Raw genomic sequence first — 9,251 nt, forward strand, 5'->3', positions numbered from 1 at the left:
GGAGCACACATGCATGCTAGGGTTTCCTCTGTGTGGTGTGTGTGTGTGTGTGTGTGTGTGTGTGTGTGTGTGTGTTACTGGGGATGGTACACAGCCTTGTGCACCCTAGTTTCCCACAGCTCTGACCTACATAGAACCCTAAACGTGGGGTTGGTCTTTCATGTTCATCTTTTGCGGCTCTCACAAGTGGGTCTGCAACGTACATGTTATCGGTCCCATTCATCCACATGAAAGGTTGGGGTCTATAAGGGACCGAATTTGGTCAAGATGGTACAACGTATCTGTGGTAAAAGCCTCTGCAGTCACGCTTTTACCTTCTGACCGTAAGTCACGGTTTGTGTCTGCGCTATGGCTCGACACATATTGGATTAATCAGCCACAGATTCTTTCCTTCCTGCATTTCACATTAAAAGTCTGAAGAATAGAAACCCTCTATATCACAAGGGATCCACTTTTTGCCTCTGACTCTTACGGTACTCTTAATGGAGCCTGTATCTACTTAGGGGAAACGTGTTTCTAGGTCTCAGTCACTGCCCAGCTTCTCCAAATCAGCCTCCTGATGCTAATTGCACTTCCAAAGTAAGTCTTCCTTGGGGAAATGGATAGAAGTTTGAGCTGAGACACAAACAGGAAGGCGGCCAGGCGACGCTTGTCCGGCAGGCAGCAGCTCTTTACACAGCTGAAGGGCAGAGGGAATCTGCTCTCCACAGAGCCCTGGACTCCACTGCCCTTTCTTCCTTGGCCGCGGGGCCCAACCCTGCTTGTCCTTTGGGAGGACAGGGCAGCGCTCAGTGGTGTGAGGTCGAGAAGGCTGGCTGGAAATGGCTTCCCTGCCTCCAGGCCATGAGGGCACCTCGTGACAGAGCTGTTCTGTGTCTCTCATCTGAGACTTCTGTCCTGCTGGTCGGTAAGTCTCTAGATGCTCCCGTCTGCAGCATCGCAGGCTCTGGGCTCCTTTCTGAGGCCACGTCTCCCTTTTATTTTAAAAGAAGGGAGCAAAATTGGCTGCAAGAGCTGTTTATAAAATCCAGTTTCCAGTGGCTGCTTTGGTGGCGCTGATTGTCATCTTGATCGTTTATAGGTACATCGTGTGACAATAGTAAATTGTGATTGTTTTAGCCCTTTACGGGAGGTGATTTTCTCTGATGGTTATGGATGTGAGCTTCTAACACGTGATATAGAAAGAAACAAAGTAAATCTTATTACTGATGTAAAAGACTGGTTTTAAAAAGTCTTAATGCATTGCCTTAAGAATGCATGGCTTAAAGGCTCTTGGTTCTAGTTCCTAGTGGCTTGAAATAGTCCAATCCAGTCTTTCCAGGTAGTTACCTAATTTTAGTAATATTTACTCCAGGAGACTCTCACTCTGCCAGCTTTTCCCTTGAGTGGAATTATTTTCATCTCTAGTCAGGGCAACAAAGCCTTGCCAGCTTGATTTTTGTTCTGAGACAAAGGACACCACTAGCCAGGAGTGGCCTTGGCTGTGGTCCCCTAGAAGATGGGTGAGTAGGACCTTCATTTCTGTGCCGCTCCATAGGACAGACTTCTGCTCCAGGGTTTGGGGTTTGGCTGATTCCCATCTGTCCTTGGCATCTGCCCTTTGACCTCTGTGTGTAGGTTTTCCCTTTGCTCTCGGTTTGGACCTCTTTGGGTTCATTAGCACCCTTGATTAGTGTGTGCTGAAAGCCAGACCTAATAAGCTCAATTGCAGGAGCCTTACAAACGCAGGCTCCTCTCAGCAGCGCTTCCACGGTGTTGATTAACCTCTCCTCCTGCACGGTTTCCCCACCGGGGTCATCTGTGCACCCTCCCTCTCTCCTGTCTGTATCGAGTGCAGGAGGGCACAGGATAAGAGGAAGCAGAACAGCTGCACATTTCAATTTTATTTCCTTTAAATTGTATCTGAATCCTCTGATTGTGGATTTTATTTTTTAACTTAAATATACTGTCTTTATCTTTTAAAATCTGCACCCGCAGTTATTTTGTTTGAAGATTTGTCTAACTAGAGTATTTTGTAAGCTAAAAGTAAAGACCACTTGGACCCCACGGCACCTTCTTTCTGGAGTCTCCTAGAGTTCAACAGGAAGCCCACCTTGATGAAATGTTGTTTGCTTGTGGACTGTGGACTGAGGGTAGGATGCATTGCATTGGTGGGCGGTAAATCTTGGATTTCGGCCATAGACAAAAGCAGCTGCCAACTACAGGCCCAGAATACCATAAGCAATTCCATCGTGGTACTTAGGATGTGACATTAGCATCTCTCTCTCTCTCTCTCTCTCTCTCTCTCTCTCTCTCTCTCTCTCTCTCTCCTTTTAAAATAATGACTAAACGGGTGCTCTGATGTCCGTCCCCAAACACGGATCTGTCCTTACGTCTTTAAGCAATAGTTTGTTTCAACTTGTGCATTCCGTGGTTTCTGATAGCTGGAGTTCTGTATACCACCACTCCCTCTAGACAAGATGAGCTGAAAGGAATTGAAAGCTCTCAACTGGAAGAAGAGGGACTAAGTCAGGATCCGCTGGAAGGCTGTAGTTGAGCTGCTGCAGGGCTGCAGTTTATGCTGCTTAAACCTAGAGGTAGCTTGGCTGCCTCAAACAAACCCCTGCCTGGAAACCTTCTGAAAGTGGGGGGTGAAAACAGTTCAGCCTAGAAGTACAGTGTTGTGGGCGCAGAGCCGGAGCCCCCAGCTAGGACTGGGAGCTCTGTGGTTTGTTGGTGCCGGGTGAGAAGACTAGGGGAGATGCAGTAAGGTAGCAGAACAATGTCCCACGCTTATCTAAACTGAAGGGAGGAGAAGTGAGAGGTGTTTCTCAGGGACACAAAAGCCCGGAGAGTACTTAGGAGAAAGAAAAGAAAACCCACACTCTGGAGAGGAATGTTTGGCCATGCACCAGCTGATTAGGTAGACACTCATTGTTCATGACTTCAGTGACAAATAAATGAACGGCTTGTGAAACTTCATTTGCCTAACAGCGAGCGAGCAAACCTGGGCCTGTGGGCTGGGAGGATGAGCCTGAGGCCCCTTCCCTTACCGGAGGTGCTTAGTGAATACAGGCCCTTATGCATGCTCATGGCAAAATTGGAACTCCATGGATAAGCACAGTTCCTGCTTGGCTCCGTCCAGATCACACCAGCGTGGACTTTCCAAGAACCTAACTTTCCAATGAATGAATGAATGAATGAATGAATGAATGAATGAATGGTGATGTTTGTGCACCAGGAAGGCTGTTGAGTGTGTTCCAGTGCCTTTGTTCATCACAGTGCTACGTGACTCTCTGACTCCCAGGTAAGTGGACACTGCAGATGTCTTGACCTTGGTTTTCTTGCTGCTCCTCTGTGGCGGGAACTCCTGCCAAGCCACATTCTTATCACCTGGTGAAGGAAAACCGGGGAGGCAGCAAAATGGCTTTTGCTTTTCCCGTACACCAGGTTCCCAGAGCCTGCTGCAATGTGGAAAGAATTCACAGTAACCTGAGATTAGTCCAGGAAGTCGTTTGGGGAGAACCCACAGATGCGGTGGAAATGGGTGGCCATCTATAAGTGTACCTGTGCATTTGTTTATTTACCATTTATTTATTTCAGTGTTCTTTTTATGCATTTTTCTCTCTTCTCTTTCTTTCTCCCTTCCTCCTTTCTTTCCCGTTTCCTTCTTTCCTTCCCTTTTTCAGTAGGGTCTTGCCATGTAGCCCAAGCTGGCCTTAAAGTGGCCATCCTCCTGCTTCATCCTACAAATGCCAGGGTCACAGGTGCACACCACTGTGCCTAGCCTAGACCTTCTTTTTTAGTAGTAAACGTGTGCCACCCGGTCTTCCATTTCAAAGCTTGCTAACCATGAATAATCAATAGGGGTGAGTCTGCTTGTATGCGGTATGAAAGCATCACGGGCTTTGTCGTGTAACTCCTCTCTGCAAGCCTCTTTAAAGAAAGAAACCCCTTTTAAGTTAGTCTGTGGCTGTCTCATGCCAATAGGAACTTCTTATTTATTCAAAACTTCATCCAAGTCCGTAGAACAGAAGCAAGCAGAATCAGCATTAGGCAAACCCATGGTAGACTGTCTCGAAAAACTCAAAAAAAAAGAAAAGAAATAGTGTAACTTCCCAAGTATTAAGGGTGTCCAAAATGTTAGATTTTTGAAATATATGGGGATTTATGGTAGTGGTAAGGATAGGTTTTTAGATGCTATCATGAGAAGAGAACTTTGAGACAGAAAACATGGTACAAGGTTTTCGTGGCCAATTTCATTTTGCTTTGTTTATTTCAATTTTTCAGATTTTGCTAGTAGTCTAGGCTTGCTTGGGGCTTAAGATATCCAGAATGCCCGGATCAGGCCTGCACCACCGTGCCCTGCAGTGTGATAGGGGATTTACAGACTTGGCTCTGGGAGGTGCTGACTTGGGGGTGAAGAGGGGAGGCTAGAAAGAGGGGAAGAATCTGAGTCGTCTCTGTACTCCTCCCAAGGCTCCCCCAGAGCGAGCGCCCTCTGTACGTTCTTTGCTTTAACTCCCAGCTTCTTTCCAGATTACTATTTGAAAATAAATAAACCCACTAAGGTAAACAAGTCCCCAGCAAACACCGCTGTCAACACACTGTGGACTCTCCCTGTCAGCCGAGTGCTTCTGATCCCCGTGAATCAATTCCTGTGGGGACCAGTTCCTAATGCCCCCCTCTAGGTGCGAGGTGTTTGTACACGCATAGTTTCATTAATCTTCATACATGTCCCTGGAGCAGGCTTACAGGTGAGGAACCTCAGAGAGTAAGGGTCTAGCCCAAGTTTGTTTAATATCTAGCACCAGATCAAGGAGAACGAGAATTTGATTCTGGGGTCTGGTGCCCTTCCCCACACCAAACTGAATAAATGGATGGTCCGGTGTGTTCTCCGTGTTCTGCCGTGTGGAAGTGGGAAGATTCCGAGGTTGTGGTGATAATAGCTACAAGACTTTCAATTCTCCACCGAGGCCGCTTTCCTGCATTAATGAGACTCGAGGGCTCCATTTTCACCCCTTAGTTGTCAGTGCTGGGGAACCCTGCCTGCAGGAGGTGCTGCTGCTGAGCCATGCCCAAGCCCCAGTCTGTTCATTATTTCCTTTTGTCTTCTGACTGTGGGGCCCATAGTGACCCCCAACTTAACTGAAAGACACGGAAGTCCATGTTCAGTTCTTTTTCCACACTGCTCTCCCGAAGGACAAGATGGTGTCTGTCGTGCTTGCAAGGGGAGGCGTACATGTGTAGTAACAGGGCTGTGAGAGAGACCAGCGGAGAAATTACAGTTCGAAGCAGCGAAGTGCTGCAGAGAACTCTCTGTTCTTAGCTCCTGAGCTGCTTACAGTTCTCCTGTTTACTGAAGAGTTACCGCTCTGACTGCTGCTTGACCTCGTTGGGTTTATCTGCTGATCCCTACCTCAGAGTCCAGCCCACATTCCACCGGCTCTTCCCTGGCCAACGCATCCTTTGTTAAGGTCCTGAAGACTGTGGTGCAGGGTGTAGGCTCTCCTACTCAGCAAGGTCTCTTCCTTAGGGGCAATCTTCCACATCCAAGGCTAGCCTGCTCACCTGCACGGCCCGTAGAAACGGCTGACCTTCATCTGCTGTCTCCCTGTGTCTTCCATGAGGTCTTTGTCCTTACCACCTCCACAGATTTTTCTTCAAGACACTTGGTGCTTCCCCGGAGCATCCAAATTTCTCTGGCATTTTCTGCTTCTTTCCAGGTCGCCCTGGCTTCCTCAGTCTTGCCCTGATTGGTGCATTAGTCCTATTGATAGTCTCCCTTCTGTGTGTTTCCCAACGTAGAATTTTAGTCCTGTGAGATTCAAGACAGTTACGCGCTCTGAATAACTAGTAGATAGTAGTTGACTAACTGCGGATGCTACGTATCATCCATCTGCTTTATGGACGTGGCACGTGTTGCTTTGGCAACACAGAAGGCAGTTTGGCACGCTGACTAATGGAGCTCAGTGTGATGAGTTCAAAACTTAGAGAGCTCACAATCTGATGGACAGTCCGGGGAATGCCATAGGAGGAGCTGCAAGTAGAAAGGCTTCAAGAGGTTGAAGACAAGCAAAACGCAGTAAGAAAGACAGTTCTGAGGTAGTGACTCTCTTTTGCGTGGCTGTAGGGCCATGCACGAGCAGGTCTCCGGCTGTAGACATCCTCCAAACCTTCATCAACGTTATTTCAAGAATGTACAGTGGACTTGAATAGCACACATGCCTTAGCATTTGAGTTCTGTTTCCGCTGTCAGCATCAGAAGAGCGGGAATGCTTGGGGCTTTGTCAGCTGGCTAAATACGCGTATGGTTCAGAGAGAGGAGTAGCCAGCCCCCTTCATCCATCCTGTTTTTATTTAGATGCTTCAGCTGTTCTTCGGCATTTCTTTTTTCTAGAGTGGACACAATATCTTTGTTGTTGTTTTGAAGGAAGTTCCTGCAGTAGAAAAATTCCCCCTGGATCGATAGCAAGCCCATTAATGAGCTCCAGGTTTCTTGTCAAGTGTCCTGGATGTTCCACTTCCTGTGTCTTTAAAACCTGCAAGCCCCACGATGGTAAGGTGGTGCCCGCTGCCAGTAGGAAGAAAGTGCTTGTATTGTTCATTCACGAGCGGATCTTTGGCAATCATCACGGCATGAAAAGTAGAGTGACTGCTGTAGTCAGGGGGAAAATGTCCCAAGTGTGGCAGAACCCTGCTTCTGGATTGCAGTTTCCCCTATCTGATAACGTGTGTTTAGGCTGGTGGCAAACTTCCATTGTTTTTCTTTCTATACAATAAACTACGGTAGTACCTATAGGACTTCTCAGGGAACTGTTGATGATATTCAGCAGGTGCTAATCCTTTACAGTACACTACAGAGGTTACATACAATTACTGAACATAAATGCACCCTGGCTGTAGTCAGCTTCTCCCTTTTAGTCTGTTCAGTACATAGGGAGTGCTGGAAATGTCTTATATGACTTTAGTGAATCTAGTACAAATCCTAACTAGATGGTACTCAATGTATAATAGGTGTGTGTGTGTGTGTGTGTGTGCGCGTGTGCGCCATGTATGTGTGCATGTGGACATGTGGAGACCAGAGGTCAACCTAGGATGTCAAACCTTAGTTGCTGTCCACCTTGGTTCATGACCAGGAGCGTCCCAGGTAGACCAATTAGCCAGAGATGCATTTGTCTCCACTCCCCCAAGGCTGGGATTACAAGGGTGTATACCACATTGCCTGTTTTTTTTTTGTTTGTTTGTTTGTTTTGTTTTTGTGAATCAATGAGTTTTATTGAAGTTACTTGAATGTGGGTGAGGGCCTACAGGACAGAAATGGCTCAAAGACAGCTGCATCACCAACTTCCACCCCAGCATGGGTGACAGCTCACAAAAGTTGGGAACCTGGAGCACACCGTGCAACCTGCAAGCAGCTCAGCAGATCAGAGAGTGCCTTTGGCAGGTGACTCAGTTGGCCTGAGCTTCTTCCGGGAAGCTCGGCTGCTCTCTGCCTCCTTCAGCCAGCTTGGCTGATCTCTCTTTCTTCCAGGTGGCTTGGCAGGAAGCAGGCCAGGGCAGAGTCCCTCAGCAAATCTGAAGACATAGGGTCCTTGGGGTCCAATGTTCTTGTTATGGAGTCAGCCATGGCAGTGTAGCCAGAAGATACAATAGGCACCACGGGGGAATTCAAGGTTGGGAAGAGCAGTTTAGAGCTGAAAATCTGCAGCTGGACCCTGAGGATGCTTCTGCAAATGTCCCATGTAGAGAGTCTCTACTTCTAAGGGTGGCAAAAATCTCAGTTTGGGCAACATGGTTTCTGGGAATGAGACTCAGGTCCTCTTGTTTGCAGAGCAAACATTTTACCAATTGAGCTGTCTCGCCCCCCTCTTGTAACTAAGGAATATTGAAGTATCACAGTAGATTGCTCTAATGGATTTGGGAGACTTCGCTAATGGATTTACAAGGCCTTGTTATTATGTCTGCTAGTTTTTCACCAGATAAATAGACTTTGTATCTTGTTTGTGTTCCGGAATTAAACTTTTTGGTATTTGACTCCCAAGTAGAGGTATGCTGCAATTTCCTCAGTACCCTCTTGATGATGTCTGTTCTCACTCTGGAATGTAGGCCATTCCCATTGCTTGCCAGTTGTAAGGACAGCAGAAACATCTTTCTGCCCTTCTACGGTGCTTTAAATCTCTAGCTCAGAACCATGAAATCTGTGAGGTAATAGTTAAAATTGGTCAAGTCTTATACAGACTTTGACTATTGTTTATTGCTTTAAAATTACTCTGACCTATGTGTATCGTTCTAACATCATTCTGCAGATCTCTAGCTATCCGTGTTAAAAAATGTAAATACAAAATAACTCAAAATGTCATTAGCACTGAAGCTTGGGGTCCTTAGCTTATGTAAAGGGATTTTTGGTTGGTGGTAGATTGCTTGCTTGGCATACACAAGGCCCTGGATTCAGTCCCCGACATTGTAAATACACATATATTTAGACAGATGGTTGGATAGATGGATAGACAGACAGACAGACAGACAGACAATTGCAGTATGACACTGAAGAGGGGGGAGAATAGAATGGAGCATGTTTTCTGTGCCCCACAGCAGGTTGCTATACTGAATGTGCCCCTCTTGCCTCTCAGCCAGGGGTCCATGTACTTCTAGGCCGGGCCACAGCTTGATGAAGCTGGGAGACCATCTTAACACTAAGTCAGAGATCAGGTAAAACCATGGACAGAGTCCAGACTGTTGACCAAAATGAGTGAGTCCTATTCGAAAGCCAGATCACCAAGACTGCTGCCCCTGGATAGAATTTGACCTTAACCAAATACTCACTCACGCCACTGAAGCCGTTCAGGCTGAGAAAAATCAATCAGTCTTGTAATACACATGAATTTCACAGTCACAGACTATGACTTTCTTTATTTCCTGTGATATAATTTATATTCCAGTTCCAACCCCCCCCCCAGGCAGATTGTGGAAAAATTTAATATAGTCTCAGCCGTAGCCAGTCTGGTCTATCCAATTTAGCACTTTTGACATAGCTTCTGGATAAAACCCAGGAATATTAGCAGTTTCACGGACTGTGCCCTCCTCTCTTCTCTTGATTGTTGCTGGGGTGCTCTGCCCCTCTCCACCTCCTCTCTGACCTCTCTGAGTCCTGACCTAGTGGGATTGGATGCAGTGTCCTTGGGACAGAAATGGGGTGTGTGGCCCAGACTCTGCTTCTGCCTGACTCTCAGTTCTGAACCCCTTTTTCCCTCCTCCCCTCCCTCCCTCCC

The 9,251-nt window shown here is 46.9% G+C and overlaps 1 protein-coding gene across 1 annotated transcript in view; it reads left to right on the forward strand.

Annotated features, from left to right (window-relative positions):
- Positions 1-786: 786 nt before the first annotated feature.
- The window catches only part of Arhgap28 (Rho GTPase activating protein 28), a 115,660-nt gene continuing 107,195 nt past the window's right edge, over positions 787-9,251 (forward strand). Inside the window, exon 1 of the mRNA XM_013353955.2 lies at positions 787-907. The gene's annotated coding sequence lies outside the window, so the exon portion shown is untranslated. The remainder of the gene's footprint in view (positions 908-9,251) is intronic.

Source organism: Microtus ochrogaster, unplaced genomic scaffold (assembly GCF_000317375.1).
Source record: "Microtus ochrogaster isolate Prairie Vole_2 unplaced genomic scaffold, MicOch1.0 UNK20, whole genome shotgun sequence".
Lineage (NCBI taxonomy): Eukaryota > Metazoa > Chordata > Mammalia > Rodentia > Cricetidae > Microtus > Microtus ochrogaster.